Raw genomic sequence first — 23,217 nt, 5'->3', positions numbered from 1 at the left:
GAGAGGGAGGGAGGGGTACAGAGCACACAAGGGCAGAGAAAGGAAGACTCATCCCCAAATTTGTGAGATTGGCATTTTTAATTAATACTCAACACGTAATTTTTGTTCATCATGTACAAAGAAAATAAGTCATATTTTAGCACTTATCATTGAAGATATCAGTATTATCCTTATTAGAGGTACCATGATGATGTTTTTTGTGCAAATATCCAATGACTTTATTAATTTGTTCTTGTGGTTCATTTAATCATTTCCATACAAAAAAAATGAAGGAATGAGTTTAAATGTTTTCTCCAATATTCATATTTACACAATCTGTACAATTCTTTATTTGTATATCATTTTCTGTTTGTATAATGGTGTAAAAATGGTGTAACATTTCAAAGAAAGGGCCACAAAAGGAGAAAATAATGGCCTACAATAACATGTATACAGTTGATACTATTCATGTTACATTTCACCTACTCATGGTTAATTCAATCAGGATATTCAGCTTCGGTAAAGAAAGATCACAAACTTGCCCTAAAACGCAGGCTGTCTGTACACACTCTCAGCAATGAATATTTTTTATAAAATACATTTTGCAACAACCCCTTAACCAATGTTACCCACATTACTATAACATGTGTCCTGTTATGTATCTTAATCATGAAGACAAAAGGAAATCAAACCGTTGTACAGGTTATATGCTCAAATAAACACACGCGCCCACAACTGACCAACCATTCAAGCATACACACAAAAACACACACAGTGCACCACTTTCATTCAATCTACAAGAAATGAGAGCACAACAAAAAATGCATAAAGTTGCAATGTTAACCCTTCCAAAAACCCATCAATATTCATAAGATGAACTTTTTCTTTAATTTGTCCAAAGCACTCAAGTGAGAATAGGCCTGTAACCAATCACTGTGTTCTCAATGTAATGATTGTAATACTATTACTATCAACGTTTATATTGTTATACAAATTAAAATCCTTTTCATCAATTGGCAAAATATTATAATAAAAACACAATGAAACCAGTGTTGTTTATTCAACTTTGAAATACAGGAATAAACCAGTGTTGTAGATGTAGTGATGTTTGTTATCATATTAGATCAATGTGTTCCAGCTGGAGTATCCACCCAATAGCATCGGCCTGTTCTACAGTCCACTACCATGGCAGAGCATTTCCTTGCTTTGGCTGATGTGACATTGCATTTAGCTTCATATCCCCATTTAAACAAATGTGTATGTGTACAGACATGCTTGTGCAGAGAGTGTGACTGGGACCAAAAGGCCTTGGGGAAATAAACACTGCTTGCTGTTTCTCACTTGCTGTCCGTAGAGTAGTTGTGGTAAAGGGTACGACAGCCTGTACTAAGCAGTATCAGTTTATTCCACCCTGTTCAATCAGTGAAAAAAACAGTTAAGACCAGTGTGCCATTTTCAAGAAGAGTTCCTGACCATCCATATCACAATGTTTGCCTGTACATTTAAAGGGATTCTTCCATTCAAGACTAATCAACACACCAGTAGATTCCAACACAAACACTCCAAGGGATCATGCAGTTTATTGCGATGAGTAAAATCAACATGAGTTGCATAAAAAGTATGCAGACCCAAACAGAGTGCAGTGAAAACACAGTTTTCAATTCAATTTTCAGAAAAAACCCTCTAGACATAAATCCATTTGAATGAGAAATGTCAAGCTAAAATGATTTCTCCCAAAAAGTTGGAAAATAAACAAATTGAAACTTATTGAAAGCAATAATGCTCAGACAAAAACTAGCAGATAAATAAAAAATGGCTTAGACAACATATATATCTCCTCACACATGCATACCAAACAGTTTGACACACAGTGGAGATTTGATCAAGGATAAATACATCACAAAGGATATAATTTTTTTCTCTGACAAGAACCCAAATGAACATAATGATGTCAACTCATTGCCTTGAATTAATTGATTCACCCTTCATTTCTAACCATCTGCACATTATGTTTAGGTGACATGGATGAGAAACATTTCATCATTCTATAAAGGGTTGAAAACTGCATTTCCATTTCAGATGGATTATTCACTGTGATGAAGCTAACCACTTCCTTTTGACCCCATCTGCACCACCATCCTCTGTTATTATGAGAGCAACACTGGGAAAAGTCCAATGTTTTGTGCCCAGTGCTACTGAACACGTATCACTGAAGATATCAGTATTATCCTTATTAAAGATACACAGAATGAGGAGGAAGAGTCAGTCCTGCGTAGTGTAGGCTCTATCAACACCAGTGCAGTCGGCATCAGATCCCAGTTGAATAAAGGACAACATAACACAAATGATCTTGCACTCAATTACTTAATTAATGAGGATTGCTTAAATGAAGGATCACAATATACAGTCTCTATATGCAAAAGCCATCTACTGGTATGTATACATGTGATACTGTATTACATAAATGTATAGATAATTGTGTGGATCCCGTAAAGCATGAAGAGTAGCCTATCTTAAAAGAGAATCTAACACAATTCAAGGGAAACTTAGCAAAGACTCTTAAACTAAACTTTCCCCCTTATCACCAAACGTCTACACTAAATTATCCTCAATTTCCAACACTTTACTGAAAATGAGCAAAAGCATATTCTTAAAATAATTATATTTACTGGTGAACTTTTATAATTAAGTAAACATGAGATTTAAAGCAAATAAAAGGTTCAATCATATCACATCATTATTAATCATTATTAATCATATTTGTCTTAACTATTTTTTGCATATTTTTTTTTTTGTATTTTTATGTTTTTATTACCATTTTGTTTATTTCTTAAATGGTTGTAAAACATATTGAAATGTACATCCTGACTGTCTGCCTACTGTACAAAGGGAAAATAGTTTTTAAATATATTTACAGGGAAAAGAGAACATACTAATGCTGACATTGATTGATAATAACTCTATTTCTTTCCTCTTCTTTCCGTTGCTTCTTCAAACCTTCTGAATACTGGATGACCATCCAAAACATGTCCAAAGATACCCATCCATTTGTGAAGTAATTCACAGGGGGTGTTGACTCAGTTTGATTTAAGGCTAACTTGATGGGTTTTATCTTAATAGTATGGAGAGAGAAGTGGGTACTGAATAAATGAATAGATTATCAGCAGGTCTAGGAAAACAGCTGTTGTCACTCAATCATTTCCCCTCCATCTTCCATCTCCATATTACAGAGTGCAGTTTGATCATATTGGAAGTAGGAATGACTCAGCGCAATCTACTCCCTCAGCACCTTCAATCTCCATTCAGCACTGAAACACAATTTCCTGCAGCCCTTGAACTCATGACACCTCATACTAATTGAAGACAAACCTTTAAATAACTGATAGGCTCATATGCTGTACAATATCTTGTGTCATCAGTCAGTTTCATGTGATAAGGCATGTACTTCTGAAAGTCTGAACCCGGGGGGGGGAGGTTCAGTGCAATGTACAAGTCTTAGGTTAAAAGTACTGTCAACATCTGTCAAAGCAGACAGCGTGAGCATTCTCAAGACATCCTCCGTCTAACTGCCTCAGTCTGAGGAGGAATGTCCCATTTGGAGACATCCTCACGACTTACATTCACCCATTCATCAATACCATTACCATCTTCTTTGGGCAACAACATCTTTTAAGAGGATTTGAGTTCAATTTAGAATTACAGAGCATACGCCTGTAATACACATTAACAACACTCTGACTGCCGTGAAGTAAAACTGCATTCACAAATGCTTCTTCAACGTGTCTCATAAGCCTGTATGGACCTTCCTAACTTCAGAGAGTGAACGCAACGGGTTTTACGAGATAAGTGGTGTGTTAAAAAGTGAGCCTAGGAGGCTGCTGGCTGTTTTCTAAGAACCTGAATCCAAAAAGGGTTGATCAAATGCTTGTTAGATGAGGCACAGCAGTCTGACAGTATGTGTGGTGTTCTTTAGTATGGACGTGTGACAGGTTTATGAAGCACTTCCAATGGTATTTTAATGTCTGTGTAATAATGTCCACATCAAGTTAAGTGTTAGTTATTCAAACATGTTGTTCTCTTGAAACACACCACAGTCTCTCAGTCTCACATCTGTAAATAATGACTTGGTTTCAGAGCAGCAGGTTTCCCCCTTCAAGACAAGGGGATATTGCACACATCTTGTTCACTACGTATCGTGCTGTTACACAACGCCCCGCTGAGCTCTCTGGGGTGCACATCATCTGGAGTCCTTTAAGGCTCGTCCTTCAGTCAGTATCTTCAGCCATCTGCTTCATGACAAGACATGTCTTTCACAGTTGTTGACCTGTTCAGAAACAGGGTGTGAAATCTCTTGAAACCTCAAACAAAGAAGAACCGTTCAGTACTGTGCAAATGATGCCTTCCAGATCTTTCCGTAACCATTTTAAAAACAGCAAATGAATGAATGAGCATGGACTGTATATCATTAAAACAAAAACAAGAGACCTAATGACTTTTCACTCAGTCCTTCAGGCTTGTTAGTTGAATTAGATAACAAGCTTCCTGCCACCATCGGGCAGACAAAGAAATAACCACAAATATTAAACAGTATTGAAATATCAAAGGAACATAAAACAAACTTAATGTCATAAGCACTTCATAATATCACTTTTGTTAATCACAATGTTAATAACATTATTGTTGTTTTACCCTGTTATTTCAGTAAGAATATCTTATTTTCATTTATGATTGAATTAGCATAACAATAAAGAGTCAAAGGGAGGGAGCAGAAGGGAGCAGGGGGTGTAAGGGAGCAGGGGGTGTAAGGGAGCAGGGGGTTGGGAGCAAACAGAAGGGGCAGGGGGTGTAAGGGAGCAGGGGGTCAAAGGGACAGGGGGTGTAAGGGAGCAGGGGGTGTAAGGGAGCAGGGGGGTGTAAGGGAGCAGGGGGTGTAAGGGAGCAGAACAACTCAGAGGGGTGTAAGGGAGCAGGGGGTGTAAGGGAGCAGGGGGTGTAAGGGAGCAGGGGGTGTAGCAGGGGGTGTGTAAGGGAGCAGGGGGTGTAAGGGAGCAGAAGGGAGCAGGGGGTGTAAGGGAGCAGAAGGGAGCAGGGGGTGTAAGGGAGCAGAAGGGAGCAGGGGGGTGTAAGGGAGAAGAAGGGAGCAGGGGGTGTAAGGGAGCAGAACAACTCACTTAGAAAAAAAGGTGCTATCTAGAACCTTAAAGGATTCTTCGGTTGTCCCCATAAACTCTTTGAAGAATCGTTTTTGGTTACAGGTACAAAACCCTTTAGGTTCCAGCTAGAACCTGTTCTACAGAGGGTTCTACATGGAACCATAAAGGATTCTACCTGGAAACAAAAAGGGTTCTCCTATGGGGACAGCCAAATAACCCTTTTGGAATCATTTTCTCTAAGATTGTAGAGGCAAAAAGAGGGAGAGTTAGTGCAGGGGGTAAACACGGCCATCGTCTTCCACTCATTTTCAGTCTTAGAGCTATCATCAACATGAGTCATGACAACATCTCCTTTCTTTAACACTTGACCAGATGGACACTTCCCTACTCACTCACATTCCCTTCTCATAATCACTCTGTAGGTGTGACTCTGTAAGCCATTTGGCTCAAACCTGCAATATCACATTCAGAGGTGTCAATTTTGTGTTCTTTTTGAGTGTATTGATGGCAAGGGCCAAATAAATAATAGAGTTAACATAACCCTACCCACGTGTCACCTCTTGTATTCATTGTTTTGAAACAAAATAACAGGGCATGAATGTCCCCATCTTCCTTCTAACTCACCCTGCTCTTTCTGTCAAATATTTTCACCAATCTGTCAATCTTCTCTTCCCTTTTCTCCTTCCTTGTTAAAAGTGTTGCGGTTGCAATGTGGACAGTAGTGCCTCATCATCCCTGACTTCCCAGCACTAATGCCATCCTCTCTCCCTCCATGCCTCCCCACCCAGTCTCCTCTCTCACACGTCTGACTCTATGCTGGAGAGTTTCTCGTACACGTGCCCGTTGCTGCCATTGAACGGGCGCTGTATTGGCCCCAAACCCAGCGTGGAGCCGTGGAGGTTCCCTCCCAGACACAGCTCCATAGGGAACCTGGGGGCCACGGTGGACATGACCCCAGCAGTGGCAGTCGCTGGCAAGAAAGACGTCACACCCACCGAGCCCCGGAAGTCACTTCGGCTGTTTTTGGGGGCATCTGCTGCTGCTGCTGCTGCTGTTGTTTTTCATGTAGTATTGTTTGGCGCCATGCAAGAGACACTGGTCGTCACCAAAGGTTGGAATAAAGGGGTTTTGGTTGACCCTATCCGGGTAGAGAGATTTGGATAAGGAGTAGGTTCCTCCTCCACCGCCCTCCATCATGGCTCTTTCTCTGTCCCTCATGTCCCTTCCCCCACTGAGCGGCGGTGAGGCCCTCACCACCTCGGAACAAGCCGAATGGCGACCCTGCTTCTTTGGCCATCTCACCACCATAGAACAGGGGTCTCTGTCTCGCTCCTTTTCTCTCTCTGAGCCTCCATGCCTCTCAAATATGTGGGCGAAGGGGCTAACACCCTCCATATAGCGCTCCTTCTCTTTTAAGCTAACACTTCTGGGTGGAGGCAACATCCCGCTCATTCCTGCACCCCCCATGCCCCCACCGCCCCCTCCGAGATCCCCCATGACCCCCCTGACTCCGACTGCCTCCTCTTTCTGAAGGTCTACGAAGGTGTCGCAAGAGTGTTGCCGTCGGAGTGGCTTTCCAAAGCCGGCAGACTTCCTCCGCTGGGCTTGAGATTGAGGCTGGGCGCCTCCACTTAACCCCACAGCCCCCATGCCTCCGCCTTTCCCACCCCCCATCTGTTCCAAGAGGTGGTTGTTGTCCTCACTGATGTCGTACAGGTTGCCTGTCTTTTTGCAGCCCTCGCAGCGCATGCAGGTGGCAGAGCTGGGACGGCTGTTCCCTCCACCCCCCGAGGATCCACAACTAACCCCTCCACCATATCCGCCTCCCCTCTCCCCCGCCCCGCTGCCATGCATCGACATCTGCTTGCCCCCTCCTCCGCTGGCACGGCAATTACGACACTCCCAGTCTCCTCCTGCCAACCCCGCCCCTGATGTGCCTCCCCCACTCTTAGACTCTGATTTCTTGGGTTTATTTTGTTTCAGGAAGTCGTCCACTGACACCAAACTGGTGCAGTTCCCCCGCCCCCTCCACCCCCCCCTCCAGGACCGTCTGTCAGATCAACATGTTCCCATTGGGGGACACCATCTTTGGGGCGGAACTGGTCCAAATAGAAATCCCTCACACTCTCTTTGTCACGGAACAGGTAGGATGTGCTCCCTGCATTGCCGCCCCCTCCTCTTTTGCGTTCGGAGGCCAGTAGGGGCGGGGAGGAGGAGCGGTGGCCATGGTAGTGGTGGTAGCCTGTGTGGTAGGGCTTTCTCCGGTAGCCCAGCTCAATCTCATCCAGCTCTCGTCTCGACTTGGCCGAGGCGGGCCTCTTTTTCAGGCTGTCGCGATACTGCTTACGCTTTTTAGCGTTGCCCTCCAGGTTCCCGTAGGTGACCGTGTGAGTGGAGATGTCTGAAACATCTGAACGGATGTTTCCGTCATCCTCTCTGCCCCCTCCCCCACAGTACCTGTCGTGCCCGGGGATGTAACCTGAGCTGGAGGCCCCTCCCTTGAAGGAGAATTTTCCGTACAGGTCTGAAAGTCCCGATTTGAAGCCCGGCCCGGAGGGTGGGTTCTGACTGGCAATCAGGTCAAACTTACTCATGTTCCTGTGGGTCAGGGCAGAGCGTGGCTGGGTGGTGAAGATGGGTGCCACTCCTCCCCCTAAACTGTCACAGTCAAACATGCCCCCTTCCAGAGAGCTGTTGCTGCCCAGGCTGTGGGGTCTGTTAAGTGGCGGGCCACTGAGCCCCAGGGCAGAGCCTCCATGGTGGTGCAGGTAGTGGTCCTGGTACAGGTTGCTGTCCTTCAGGTGGAGGTTCCCGAACGTCCTCTCCACCTCGTTGATGTAGTCGCTGAACATGTTATCCTCCGGCATGTATGGGGGCTTGCAGTCCGAGTGACCTGCCAGGCTGCGGCGGTGCTCAGAGATGTCGTAGACGGATGACTCACGACGGATAAAGTCCAGGGCACTGTGAGGTGAGCCGTTAACCCCGGACAGGGAGGCCATGTTCTTAGCGGTTCGGAGCAGACGCAGGATGTTGGATTGGGTGTTGTTCATGGTGACCGATGGAGAGTCGAGAGCTGAGCTGCTCTTCTCTTCGATCTGAACCCCGTGGATGCAGCTGTAGATGCCCTGTGAGTGAAGAGGGTCATTAAGCTGCATTAGAGAGGGTAAGGGAGAGTCAGAGGCAGAATAAAGGAGAACTAAAAATAGGGTTTCTAAGAGTAGACTGAGGAGAATGAGAGGGAAACAGAGACTGTTAAATAACACAGGCATGTACATAGCCTATGCAACTGTTGAACATTAGACCGTGGAACATGCACTACACAGAATATCTACACTACTGGTCAAAAGTTTTAGAACACCTACTTATTCAAGGGTTTTTCTTCATTTTTACTATTTTCTACATTGTAGAATAACAGTGAAGACATCAAAACTATGAAATAACACATATGGAATCATTTAGTAACCAAGAAAGTGTTAAAAATCTAAATATATTCTATTTTGAGGTTCTTCAAATAGCCACCCTTTGCCTTGATGCCAGCTTAGCACACTATTGGCATTCTCTCAACAAGCTTCACCTGGAATTCTTTTCTAACAGTCTTGAAGGAGTTCCCACATATGCTGAGCACTTGTTGGTTGCTTTTCCTTCACTCTGCGGTCCAACTCATCCCAAACCATCTCAATTGTCTTGAGGTCGGGTGATTGAGGAGGCCAGGTCATCTGATGCAGCACTCCATCACTCTTCTTCTTGATCAAATAGCCCTTACACAGCCTGGAGGTGTGTTGGGCCATTGTCCTGTTGAAAACCAATGATAGTCCCACTAAGCCCAAACCAGAGGGGATGGCGTATTGCTGCAGAATGCTGTGGTAGCCATGCTGGTTAAGTGTGCCTTGAATTCAAAATAAATCACAGACAGTGTCACCAGCAAAGCACCCCCACACCTCCTCCTCCATGCTTTATGTTGGGAAATACACATGCGGAGATCATCCGTTCACCCACAATGCGTCTCACAAAGACACGGCGGTTGGAACCAAAAATCGGTAATTTGTAATCCAGACCAAAGGACAAATTTCCAACAGTCTAATGTCCATTTCTCGTGTTTCTTGGCCCAAGCAAGTCTCTTCTTCTTATTGGTGTTCTTTAGTAGTGGTTTCTTTGCAGCAATTCAACCATGAAGGGATGATTCACACAGTCTCCTCTGAACAGTTGATGTTGAGATGTGTCTGTTACTTCAACTCTGTGAAGCATTTATTTGGGCTGGAATTTCTGAGGCTGGTAACTCTAATGAACTTATCCTCTGCACCAGAGGTAACTCTAGGTCTTCCAATCCTGTGGCGGTCCTCATGAGAGCCAGTTTCCTCAAAATGGTTAATGGTTTTTGCGACTGCACTTGAAGAAACTTTAAAAGTTCTTGAAATGTTCTACATTGACTGACCTTCATGTCTGAAAGTAATGATGGACCGTCATTTCTCTTTGCTTATTTGACCTGTTCTTGCCATAATATGGACTTGGTATTTTACCAAATAGGGCTATCTTCTGTATACCACCCCTACGTTGTCACAACACAACTGATTGGCTCAAACACATTAAGAAGGAAAGAATTTCCACAAATAAATTTTTAAGAAGGCACACCCGATAATTGAAATGACTTCCATGTGACTACCTCATGAAGCTGGTTGAGAGAATGCCAAGCGTGTGCAAAGCTGTCATCAAGGCAAAGAGTGTCAATTTGAAGAATCTCAAATATAAAATATATTTTGATTTGTTTAACACTGTTTTGTGTTAAATCACTACATGATTCCATGTGTGTTATTTCATAGTTTTGATGTCTTCACTATTATTCTACAATGCAGAAAATAGTTTAAAAATAAAGAAAAACTCTTCAATGAGTAGGTGTTCTAAAACTTTTGGACCAGTAGTGTAAACAGAGTTCAGTAAAGTAAAGTGTCCACTTCTAGTCTGGATTTGACTCCTTGTTTATTGTTTCTCCATTAAGTGGTAAAATACAGATTCACATGGACTGAATGTAACGTATTTCTACTGTATGTGGGTATATGAGACAGGAGAGCATGAGAAAGTAGGAGAGAGGAGAGGATGGGGAGATGATTGATAATGACAGAGATGCAGTAAAGCCCTGTGGGTCTCAGCGGTCAATACCTTCAATCAATGTGATTAGAATTCAGCTGAACAATACCCCGTGGCAGTTAATAAATACCCCCGGCATCGACTGTAGACCGCCATGCAAACATAAAACCTCCAGAGAGAGGATGAGGCCATGAAACACTGACATAATGATGACAGAAAGACAAACCGTGCTATTTGCATCCTGTGATGTATAATACAATATTCAAATACAAATGGATGGAGAGTGGGGTGAACAAGGTGTGACAGATGGATGAGTGGGATCAAATCAATCTCACCCAATGATTTTTTTTGTTATTTTGTCTGGGAAAGGACAGCAGAGGTAATAGGACCCTTTGGCTGCCATTAAAGGTCAAAGGTGTACTGGTAAATGGCAATAATTCCTTAACAGGGTCATTTTCATGGCATCTGCCCTCTCAGCCTTGATGCCATGACAACCATGATGACAACTTTGTTCCTTGTCAACTCTTTCATCAGGTTTGACATCTCCCCTTTTTAACTGTTAGTCATTGGTTGTCTCTGTGGTATTATATCTCTCTTACTCCTCCTTCTGGCGCTTTGCTTCCTCAATGTGCCCTCCATTGCTCTGTTTTGATGTGACATGAGCCTGCCATACCACTATTCTCCCCAGGGGTGTGTAATAAAACAAATGACCAAGAAAAAATATAAAATAATGTATTTTTTGTCTCTCTGTTTTCATAATTTTCCTTCAATTCGCAAGAGGCTGAATGTATCTCACTGGAGAGAAGGCATCCGAGAGAGCGAAACAGCGCCCCTCTGTCTCTGTCTGTGTAGGTCATCTATCTGATGCTGTTTGGTCATAAAGAGTATGACATTGTTGCCGCCCTATGCATTGAATGCAAGGGATGCCAGCAAGCATTTTTCATCCCTTGATAAAAAAAACATATAAAATAAAAGCCAATCAGTGTAAAACTGAGTGAGCTCAGCTGTAAATAATCCTGGGGCACCAAAACAAAGTGTCAAGGGAAGCCAGTTTGGATTTGGCTTCACACCAATCACATCACATCAAGAGAAATATGTCAATGACAGAAATAACTTGAAATGTTGCATCTCATTGTGTGGTTGTCCTCCGGTGTCTAGCAAGCTAAAATGGTCCCTTTCTAAACTAGCCATGGATGGAGATAGGGATTTGGACTTGTGGTTTTACTTCATCTCCGTACTAGCCAATGAATATACAGTGATTCTGATCCAACCATAAATTCATACATTGTTGTGCCCCTGAACTGAGAGGATGGTAGTTCAATATGTAGCTAGATGTAGTAGGCTAATGTTAACTAGCTAACTTTGCCCATGAAAGGAAGTTGGGCTAGCGAGCAAGCATTTTAGCCAGATAGCCTAGGACAACATAAACTAAAAGTGTGTACTGTAAGTCATAGACTGTTTCGTCAACATGAAAGAGAGAAGGATGGCATTGGCATTTCTCTACACACACAAATCTGAATTGTGGACAGCCACATCATATTTAGCTTATGTTGATTGGACTAAATCTTTTTTGGGTATATTTTAGTTGTCACTGTATTAAACTAAGCAGAGGTGATTTGATGAAGTTGAAATGTTGAAGTGTAAATGGTGCTGGAATAGTGGAGCTCCTGTTTTCTTTGTGACTTGCGGTAACTCTACGTGGTTCTAAATCAATAGTTGTTTAGTAGTCTGAAAATGTTGAAAACATTAACTTGCTTGACCATGTTGCAGGTCATGTAGCTTTTTGTTACATTCAATATGCTTTGTGGACTTTATCGGACAGATGTTGCTCTCTGGTTTTGTGGTGAAACAAAGGTGCGGTTGAAATTATTCTGCCACTGTGTCTTCTTATTGTCTCGGTTTTAGGCCTATATCACAGTGGCAAGGCATGTGAACTAACAAGTTATAGAGCAAACGCAATTATCTCAACACATAGGTTGTAATATGGCTTTTTTTTCTGGCTTGGCTTCCCCAGTGATTTTACCCACGCACCGCTACTGACTCTCCCATATTCTCTGTGACATGCTGTCCTTGTGTTTACTCAACCCTCAACCCTTGGCAATGTTAGATGACATCATGTGTGCTCCGTTTGAGCTGTTAGCAGAGCTGAATCAACAAAACAACAGAATGCCTTCGCATCATCAATGGTGCTTCATACTCAACTGAGATACTCCACATGCCCACATGAAGTAAACATTCCCAGACTGGGAGTATTTGGGCAGGGACGTGTGAATGGTAATAGCTCTGGCCTGAGCGTTAGAAATGTAAAGTCATGGAGGCACCTACAATCTATAACTTATTACAGAGTGTACATGTGGTTTCAAATTCAACGATTCACTAGCTGCCCTGTCCTTGAGTAGCCTATATGTGGCTTTATGCAAATAATACTACCATGTGACCATTTGAAGATGCAGCGATTAGGTTTAATATATTTACAGTACTTATCTAAACTCTTAGGTAAAGTCATTAGATGGTTTCTTAAATCAGTGTAATGAATTAGTTAGTGAATTAGTTACAGTGTTGCAGGTGTAAGAGGAATACCTTGGCTAATGAAGCCCTGCTTACTGTTTTTCACCAGCGCAGAGGGGGGAAACTGTAACCAACAAGGGCTTGGACACTAGACTCAGATCAGCTGTGACAGATTTCTCAATCTTACAGTGCTGAGCTTAAATGTTAATTGCGGTAATAATAATACAGTTTATTGGAGCTATGCTGTGAAATGAAGAAACAGAATCAATCCAGTGGCACAGGGAAAGGGGCGTCAATGGAAAATATCAAACTAAATGAGAATGAACCAATGTGAAGCCTTACCCCAGGATTGTGAAAAGAGAATAAACCATCCTTTCCCTCATTGTTGTTTAATTATCCCGTGAAAATCTATTGTGTGGCGATGAATTCTAATAAATAAACATATTGTAGGTTGTTTCCTCTGAATATTTTGCTATATAGAACCTAAAAGTGTCCTTTGGCTGTTCCCATAGGAGAACCCTTTGAAGAACACTTTTTGGTTCCAGGTAGAACCTTTTTGAGTTCCAAAGAACCCAAAAGAGTTCTACCTGGAGCAAAAAGGGTTCTGACTGGAACTAAAACGGGTTCTACCTATAGGGCACAGCCAAAGAAGCCTTCTGGAACATTTTTTTCTAAGATTGAACTGTATTCAAGGGTCACATCCAGATATTTACCATCACAACAACTAGGAAATAATATCATGAATACATGTCATAATGGAACCTCACACAAATACAAACATGATTTGTCCTCATCCTCATACAAATGCTAATGGTTTAATCATCTACGCTTACTGACCAATCTGTCTTTGGAATGACAAGCCAACTGTCATGGATACACACCCAAACAACACACTGACAAACACATACTAAAATTGAACTATAACACTAGACACAAAATAATCAAACTGTTTTTCCTCTGCCCTGGTTTTCAAATGAAAAGAGCAATGGATTGTGTGGCACTGTGGTAAATGAGCCACGTGGTTAACCCCGAGCGTTTCACCTTGGTGAGTTACACTGGAGCCATGTCAAAACAGTTGGACTGCAAATCAAATACATCGGGGTGACTTTGCTCCCAGGAGAACCAGTAATCTACCCTCATTTCTCTGGCTGAGTGAACAATTGATTTTGGCTCAATATTTTGTAAATATTTACCCTGGATGTGAAATGGGCATTAGCATCAAAACAAAAGGAGAAAGCTGTCTGTGTTCAAACTAAACTCTGAGTTTGGCATTGGTTGGCCACTGGGGACATAAACTACATGCTGATTTCTGCTATCAGGGCCGATAAGCCTTCTACTTGACCAGGTTTCCTTATGGGCTACCTTTTCCAAGAATAAAGCACTCTCATTTACTGGGTATTAGAGACAGTAAAGTTGATGATGTGAGGTTGATGATGAAGGTCATAACTCTGATGCCAAAGGGCACAGATGCAGATCACAGGACCACAGGAAGAAAACCTAAGTGAAGAACAGCCATGTATGAGTGTGTGCAGACAGTTACTATGGGTGTCTGAAGTGGACTGGCTCACCCTGCTGATGGAGAAGACGAAGCCTGGCTTGCCCGTGCAGTAGCCCATGAAGCAGAAGCGCAGTTGCCAGTAGAAGGCGTGCTCGGCGATGAAGGTGATGAGCGACAGAGCCATGGCCGCCCCCAGCATGTAGAAGACGCCGGCCATGTTGTCCACGTCCAGCTGGCTGCTCATCACCTCGTTCTTCTCATGATGGCAGATCCCCGTCAGCCACATGGCCTCCAGCTCCTCCATGTCACCTGGAGAGAGGGACAGGATGGAGGGAGGAGTCAAGGAAGAGTGGGGACGGGAAGAGGAGGGGAGAGTGGGGACAGGCGGATGGAGGGAGGAGTGGGGACCGGGTATGGAGAAGGAGGGAGGAGTGGAGGGAGAGAAAGGAGGGAGTAGGAGAAGGGTGTGGAGAAGGAGGACATGATGTAGCAAGAGGATAAATATTGGAACGGGAGATTGATGCAAAGTGAGCAGAGAAAAGGTATAGGGAATGAGGGTAGGGAAAGACAATTTAAAATATAGGGCTGAAAATGATACCTAAAACTGTAGAGGACAAACACATAAAGGCTAATGCATGCAAGCCTTTGGTGGCAATTTAATGAATACAGTTTTACAATACATCCCAGTTTTATTATTCATGACAGGACACTTCAGATTCAGCAAATAGACCCATGTGTGCGCATGAGTATATGGAAATATCCGTGTGCGTGCATGATGTGTGTGTCTACATGTCCAGCCATGTCCCAGAGTTTCTATCTGTCTCTTTGTGGGTCACCTTGTGTAACATCAGCACCAGTTAGTTCTGGCGGACCATGCATGAACACACACACACACACACACACAGAGATGATCAAACTCAGGGTCCACTGCCTGCTGTGCCTGCATGGCTCCTGGACGACAAGGGCGACTGGTGTGAGAGATGGGGCTCAGTGGCGTCTGCGAGACCAGAGCTCCCTGGGGCCCTAGGCATCCTCCTATGCTCTAAGTGACTGTCTGCGAGCCTCATCATCAAACCAGCCAGGCCCCCGTCTGCACCCGTCAAAGGCCCCTGGTCTCTCAGCACGTGAGGATCACTTTCTCAATCTAGGTCACACTGAAGGAGTGCATGTTGGGGCGTGTCAATGTGACATTGAGGGCCCCTTGCTAAGTTTTGGCTGGCTGTACACAGGGGACAGCACAAGATGATGACCCATATTCACACCTTCACACATGAGAAAATCTACAAGAAACTGTATATTATACACATACACAATAACATATTGTCACCGATCCCTAAATACAGAAAACACATTCCTTGTGCAAAGCTTATAACCTGTACATTCAGTAGACAGACATGTACATTCAGTAGACAGACCTGTACATTCAGTAGACAGACCTGTACATTCAGTAGACAGACCTGTACATTCAGTAGACAGACCTGAATTCACCAGACAGACCTGTACATTCAGGACAGACCTGTACATTCAGTAGACACTGTACATTCAGTAGACAGACCTGTACATTCAGTAGACAGACCTGTACATTCAGTAGACAGACCTGTACATTCAGTAGACAGACACAGAGACTTACACACACAGTCTTCGTAGGGCTGACCCACATTCACACACACCCCTTGTCCACAGAGAAACAGAGACCTACACACACAGTCTTCGTAGGGCTGACCCACATTCACACACACCCCCTGTCCACAGAGTGTAGAATACACCAGCAGCTTTACTGGCACCTCTAACTAGGACACTATAGTGGGGCCTGGAGGGGCCTTGGTCCAGGACCCTCAAGACAGGCTGGAACACACCCAGATAAAGTGGCTCCAGTACAGACAAGCTGCAGAGAGAAAAACGACTTCTATATGGCTTCGAATGCAGCTCTGACTGGTGCTCAACCAAGGTGGGACACAACCTTACTATACACCATATAACATACATAGACAATACCTGTAGGATTGTGTGTTCTATATCTTAGCCAGATGGCAAGTATTCCAAATGTATACTATTCCATGGGGAAATATGACAACAGCAAATCTTGGCTGTTTTCCATCAAAGAACACCGTTAAAACCCTCAGTAAAATGGCACGACTCCCTAGCTGAAATACATGAAGTCAAACTGTATGTAATTCTAACTGAGCGCCAATCTCACCGTCTCCAAAGAGCTGAAGGATGGCCAGGTCGACGTGTCTCTTCCAGCCAGACTCCTTCTGGATGGCGATGCCGTAGCCCGTGGAGGCAAACACCTTCCCACTGCCGATGGTCACCAGCTTACAGCCCTCGTCCCTCCCAGCCATGTAGTTCAGCACTGCTGCGTCGTAGATGAAGGCGTCCAGTTTACTAATGACAGAATTTACAGTAATCACTTCTGGCCTAGCTTTACACTGTAACTACTCATCCCAATTAACCTGCTAAGTAGCCTAATGTTGTGATAAGGATAATAGACTTCTGCCTGCTTTGCCAAGGGCTACAGTTGTCACATACTGTATAATGGTATACACTGTTGTGCTGGGAAATGAATAAAACCAGAGCTTTAAATGAGGAACAAGGAGAATAATTCAACTAAGATATAAAAAAATACATAAAAGAAAATAGAATACATGTTCACCTATTCCCCCAGTGGGTAACCTAAGGCCCATTGGTCTAAGGCACTGCATTCCCCCAGCTAAGGCCCCATTCCCCTAGACTCTGGGCCCCATTCCCTCATTCCCCCAGGCTCCCATGTCCTCAGTCTAAGGCCCCATTCCCTAACCTAAGGCCCCATTCCCTCCATGGGGCCCATTCCCTCAGTCTAAGGCCCCATAGCGTTGTTCCCCCAACCTAAGGCCCCATAGGGATTCCCCCAGTCTAAGGCCCCATTCCTTGTCTCATTCCCCCACTAAGCGCCCCATTCCCTCATTCCCCCAGTCTAAGGCCCCATTCCCCTGTAAGGCTGGCCCATTCCCCAGTCTGGGCCCCATTCCCTCAGTGTACCAGCTGACCAGGTTCCCCCAGTCTAAGGCCCCATTTCCCCCCAGTGTTTCCCCCAGACACCCCATTCCCCTTATTCCCCCAGTGCGGCCCCATTCCCCTTATTCCCCCAGTTGGCCCCATTCCCTCATCCCCCAGTCTAAGGCCCCATTCCCTCATTCCCTCAGTCTAAGGCCCCATTCCCCTTATTCCCCCAGTCTAAGGCGCATTCCACCATTCCCCCAGTCTAAGGCCCCCTTCCTCTTATTCCACCTGGCCCCATTCCCCCATTCCCCCAGTCCAAGGCCCTATTCTAAGGCCCCATTCCCTAATTCCCCCAGTCTAAGGCCCCATTTCCTGAGACAAGATTCAGTAACTATAACCCCATTCCCCTTATTGGACCCCATTCCCTCACCCCCAGTCTAAGGGGAGAAAAAGGGGGTAAAAAAATTCCCCTAATTCCCCCAGTCTAGATTCCCTCATAAAATAGAATACCCCATTTCCCCTATTCCCCAGTCTAAGGCCCCATATTTTTAGGCCCCATTCCCCATTCCCCCAGTCTAAGGCCCCCTTCTTTTCCCCCAGTCTATGGCCCCATTCCCCCATTCCCCCATTCCCTATTCTAAGGCCCCATTCCCTAAGTCCCCCATTCCCCATTCTAAGGCCCCATTCCCCCAGTCTAAGGCCCCGTCTCCCATTCCCCCAGTCTGAGGCCCCATTCTCCCATTCCCCCAGTCTGAGGCCCCATTCTCCCATTCCCCCAGTCTGAGGCCCCATTCCCACTCCTCACCCAGTCTAAGGCCCTGTTCTCCCTCCTCACCCAGTCTAAGACCCCATTCCCCCTGCTCACCCAGTCTTCAGACCATAGAGGGCCTCATCCACATTCTTCTGGTGGAACTTGATCATGTAGCCATGCATCTCCTTGTAGTTGTTCTTGATGTTCCTTTCCGTGCTGCCGTTAGGGACCGTCCCAAACCGGAACGGAGGGGAGAAGTCATTGGGTCTCTGAAACTGAGGGGAGGAGATAGGGAGAGAGAGAGAAACAGAGACGGAGCAAGAGAGAGAGATAAGAGGTGTAGAAATAATGATGGCGTGAGGAAAGTGGTGGCAGGCAGAGGACAGAGCGAGAGATAGAAATCAAGAGAATCAAGGAAAGATGGACAGTGAGATGGAATGGAGGTGAGATAAGGAGAGGAGAGAGCTAGTAAGAAAGAGCGAGTAAAGGACTAATGAAGTTTAATGACAGGCCTTACCTTCTTGTCGCTGAGTCCAGACACCTGGTCCACATACTCCTCCTGGATCATGAAGGCTGCCAGGTTGGCAGTGTAGGAGGCCAGGAAGATGACAGCGAAGAAGGCCCACACCGACACCATGATCTTACTGGTCCAACCCTTGGGGTTCTGCACTGGGACAGAGTTGTTGAAGACCAGACCCCACAGCAGCCAGATGGCCTTGCCGATGGTGAAGGAGGGCCCTCCAGGCTCTGATGGAGAGACAGGTAGTGATCACAATGAGCAGTGGTCTCAGGGAGGCGTCTCAGTGTTGTAGTTATGTTGTGGTTAGCTGTAGGATCATGAAGCACAATGTGGCTAGGGAAGCTGGAGGAACACGAATGATTGGACCACGGTGGTGTGTCATTCTGATAAACACCTGTGTTGTAGTGCAGATGAGGCTTTAGTCCACTACTAAGTTTGCCTATTGTTGTTGAATATATGTGTGCTGTCACTACCACACAAGATTGAACCATCATGATAATACTTTTTGGCACATCAGTTGTATTTACTGTTCTATAAGTAGCCATCATGAGTATCACTAGTTGGAATCCAACATTTGATCCAATTCGCACAAACACTGAATTCCCAAGACTAGTGTATGACCAGCTAACAATAGCACTCCTACAATGCTTTAGGAAAGAGGGTCTTAGTCTCCAGAACATGAAGGATGAGCGAGATTAAAAAAAGATATGGTCTCTAAATATAGTCCCGGCATGAATAGGATGGAGAGACGTTGATTATTTCTTTTAAGCTGGGAGATGTAATAAAAATGGGCCCATCCCTGTCAGGCCTGACATGTGATTCCTGAGAATATGGAAATGCATTTAAAACACAGGGCCCACATTAAAATACATGAAGATGCAGGGGAGGCGTGTTGAAATCAATGAGAAGAGACTTCACCTGCACTGGGCTCTGAGAGGTGAAGGAGGACAGAAGGAGGGGCTGGGGAGGAGGAGGGGCTGGGGAGGAGGAGGAGGAGCTGGGGAGGGACTGGGGAGGAAGAGGGGCTGGGGAGGAGGGGCTGGGGAGGAGGGGCTGGGGAGGAGGAGGGACAGGGGAGGAGGGGGCTGGGGAGGGGCTGGGGCTGGGGAGAAGGAGCTGAGGAGGGGGGCTGGGGCTGGGGAGGAGGGGCTGGGGAGGCTGGGGAGGGAGCTGGGGAGGGTGATCTGGGGAGGGGGTTTTTACTGGCTGCCATGTGGGAGTTGGGGAAGGTCACTGTGCAAAGCAGTGTGTGTGTGTGTGTGTGTGTGTGTGTGTGTGTGTGTGTGTGTGTGTGTGTGTGTGTGTGTGTGTGTGTGTGTGTGTGTGTGTGTGTGTGTGTGTGTGAGAGAGAGAGAGAGAGAGAGAGAGAGAGAGAAAGGGAGAGAGAGAGAATGAGCAAGTGACAGAATGAGGAAGAGAAAGAGAAAAATGTGTATGTGTGTGTGTGCGATTGTGAAAGAGATGTTCATTCCGGTGTGGAGCCAGACCCTCTCACCTCTACCGTCAGCCAGACAGCGGTTGTAGCCCACAGGGCTGAGGTACTCAAACACAAACACAGCAATCGCCGAAACCAGCAGCAGCATCACGAACATCATTACCCACACATCAGCACTGAAGGGCTCTGAGAGAGAGGCAGAGAGAGAGAGAGGCCAACGGAGGGAGGGTGAGAAGATAAAAATATGCAAATGAAGAGTACACAGAGAAACAAAAAGTGAGTGAGATAGAGGCGAGGGAGAGGAAGTCAGAGAGAGAGAGTGGGAGTAAGAAAGAAAATATCGGAGGGGAATGAGACAGACAAAAGAGAGAGATTTAAGCACATTATAATTCAGTCACTGGATGGAACATTTGGGTGATACTGTAAAGTTGGCAGCGTTGGCAGAGTCTGTTTGTGGGTCACACTCACCGAGGAAGGCAGAGGGCGAGACGGTGCCGTTGCTACGGGATACCATGACGCTGATGCCTGTCTCGATGAAGGGAACCGAGAAGTCAATGACCTCTGACCTCTCCTTGTTGATGGTGAGGGAGCCCACAGCCATGTGGGCCTTTTTTGTCTCCACCTGAGAGAGAGAGGTGGAGAGAGAGACGGTAGGGAGAGAGGGAGTGAGAGAGAAAGAGAAAGGTCAATGAGAGACAGTGTCTATACATCAAGAACAGTCAAGTGGAGACTTGTGATCCACAGTGCGGGAGGGGAAGGAGAGAGAAACAGAACGACAGGGAGGGAAGGCAGAACAGACAGAATGAAGGAGAGAGAGAGAGAACAAGGGAGGGATGGAGAAAGACAGAACAAGGGAGGGAGAGAGAGAACGAGGGAGGGAGGGAGAAAGACAGACAATGGGGAGGGACAGACAGAATGAAGGAGGAAGAGAGAGAACGAGGGAGGGAGGGAGAGACAGAGAACAAGGGAGGGAGAGACAGACAGAACTAGGGAGGGAGGGAGAGGGGGAGAGAGAGAACGAGGGGGGGAGGGAGATACAGACAGAACGAGGGAGGGAGGGAATGAAGGAGGGAGAGAGAGAACGAGGGAGGGGAGGGAGAGACAGACATGAAAAAGGTAGGGAGAGAGAAAACGAGGGGGAGGGGGAGACAGACAGAAAGAGGGAGGGAGAATTGGGTTAGCAGAGTGGGTCACGGCAGCTTGAAATAGCCACCCCATTGCCTCCTCCTCCCTCTCCTCCCTGCTTTCCATCCCTCCCTTCGTGCCCCTCCATCTCTCCAGGTATATTTAGCCCTAAATACCTGGGCCCTACAGCACCGTGGTAAAGTGGGACAGAACTGACTGAGTTAATAAGGTGTGAATGTGAATGACAGAGGGAGGGAAAGAGAGGGGGGGTGAGACTATTTCCTTTACCTGTGGTCTGTAGGTTTGCGTGCCAAGGATTTGTTTGTGTTAGTGTGTGTCCCCCAGGGGGAGCAAGTCTGTCCAGCAGTGTACCCACTTCCTCTCTCTTTCCGTATTCTCCCTCCCACGGCTTGTACTCTCTCCGTTATGAAAGTGACCTGTGTGGGTGGTACTGAGAATGAGCGAGCGAGCGAGAACTCTTGCGTGTGTGTTCTGTGTTCACGTCTGTCGATGTTTGAAGCCAAACTCACGTAATCAAGAGTTTTGAAGATTAGTGATTAGTGGCTGCCTTCCCTCCATCAATGCCGACACCAGTGAGCAAAATGAAGTCACCACAAAATGGAGAGGACCAACTTTAACCCTGCAGTGACTTCTTTCTCTCTTTTATGCACAGCTCTGATGCATTGTGTAAGTCAAGAGGCATCTATATGTGATCCATGCGGTCGTCGTGTGCAGATCGGGGGTCATTAAGAGTGTGAGATACGCTTTGAATAAGAGAGTCTGCTAAATGGCTGAAATGTATACTGTCAATGTGGATTATACTGTAGTAGGACAGTGGATATGTAGTCCTGTCTATGACAGTGGATATGTAGTCCTGTCTATGACAGTGGATATGTAGTACTGTCTATGACAGTGGATATGTAGTCCTGTCTATGACAGTGGATATGTAGTCCTGTCTATGACAGTGGATATGTAGTCCTGTCTATGACAGTGGATATGTAGTCCTGTCTATGACAGTGGATATGTAGTCCTGTCTATGACAGTGGATATGTAGTCCTGTCTATGACAGTGGATATGTAGTCCTGTCTATGACAGTGGATATGTAGTCCTGTCTATGACAGTGGATATGTAGTCCTGTCTATGACAGTGGATATGTAGTCCTGTCTATGACAGTGGATATGTAGTCCTGTCTATGACAGTGGATATGTAGTCCTGTCTATGACAGTGGATATGTAGTCCTGTCTATGACAGTGGATATGTAGTCCTGTCTATGACAGTGGATATGTAGTCCTGTCTATGACAGTGGATATGTAGTCCTGTCTATGACAGTGGATATGTAGTCCTGTCTATGACAGTGGATATGTAGTCCTGTCTATGACAGTGGATATGTAGTCCTGTCTATGACAGTGGATATGTAGTCCTGTCTATGACAGTGGATATGTAGTCCTGTCTATGACAGTGGATATGTAGTCCTGTCTATGACAGTGGATATGTAGTCCTGACTATGACAGTGGATATGTAGTCCTGTCTATGACAGTGGATATGTAGTCCTGTCTATGACAGTGGATATGTAGTCCTGTCTATGACAGTGGAAGGTTATTCCAACCAGAACATCCTCTGCTACAGTAAACTCCCACTATGTATTTTTACCCACAGCCTTTGGGCTGTTACCAAGGTGAGGGGCAACATTAGAACTTTCCTGAAGTTAGAAAAAGTTGTAAACTAAAAACTCTGCTGCTCTCTGCCTCAGTGCAGCTGCTGCTACTGCTGTATATTAGAACTGACAACAACCTTACCTTGGGACCAATGTCGTTTACGCAACATCCTTATAACACAAACTGGACTTTCATGGTAGACTGCTCTTTACCCTTGAGTGAGGTACTTAACCTGACTGACATTAGCTGATGCCCAAATGAACAAACTGGTGACATGGAAGTGGAAGAGGAACGTCTGTCTATATGTCACTCAGAATGAGTTTTCCTTCCAGGTAGCTCCAAGTTGATAACAGAGGGCATGGTTCTGGTTGGGATAGCCACTGACACAGATACAGACAGACACAGACACTGGCAGACAAACAGAGACAGACAAACATAAGATACAGTTGACAGATTGATACCTACAGACTAGCTAAAGAGACAGACTGACACAGGTAGCTAACCCCCAGGACACCATCATACACAGACAGAC

General features: G+C 45.4%; 1 pseudogene; it reads right to left on the bottom strand.

Moving 5' to 3' along the window:
- Window positions 1-5,098: 5,098 nt before the first annotated feature.
- Window positions 5,099-20,523, bottom strand: LOC121838738 (annotated as a pseudogene).
- Between the last annotated feature and the right edge of the window lie 2,694 nt (window positions 20,524-23,217).

This window comes from Oncorhynchus tshawytscha, linkage group LG09, assembly GCF_018296145.1.
Source record: "Oncorhynchus tshawytscha isolate Ot180627B linkage group LG09, Otsh_v2.0, whole genome shotgun sequence".
In the NCBI taxonomy this organism is placed as follows: Eukaryota; Metazoa; Chordata; class Actinopteri; order Salmoniformes; family Salmonidae; genus Oncorhynchus; species Oncorhynchus tshawytscha.
Note: the sequence above shows the minus strand (reverse complement) of the source record. Positions and strands in the feature narration are given on the sequence as shown.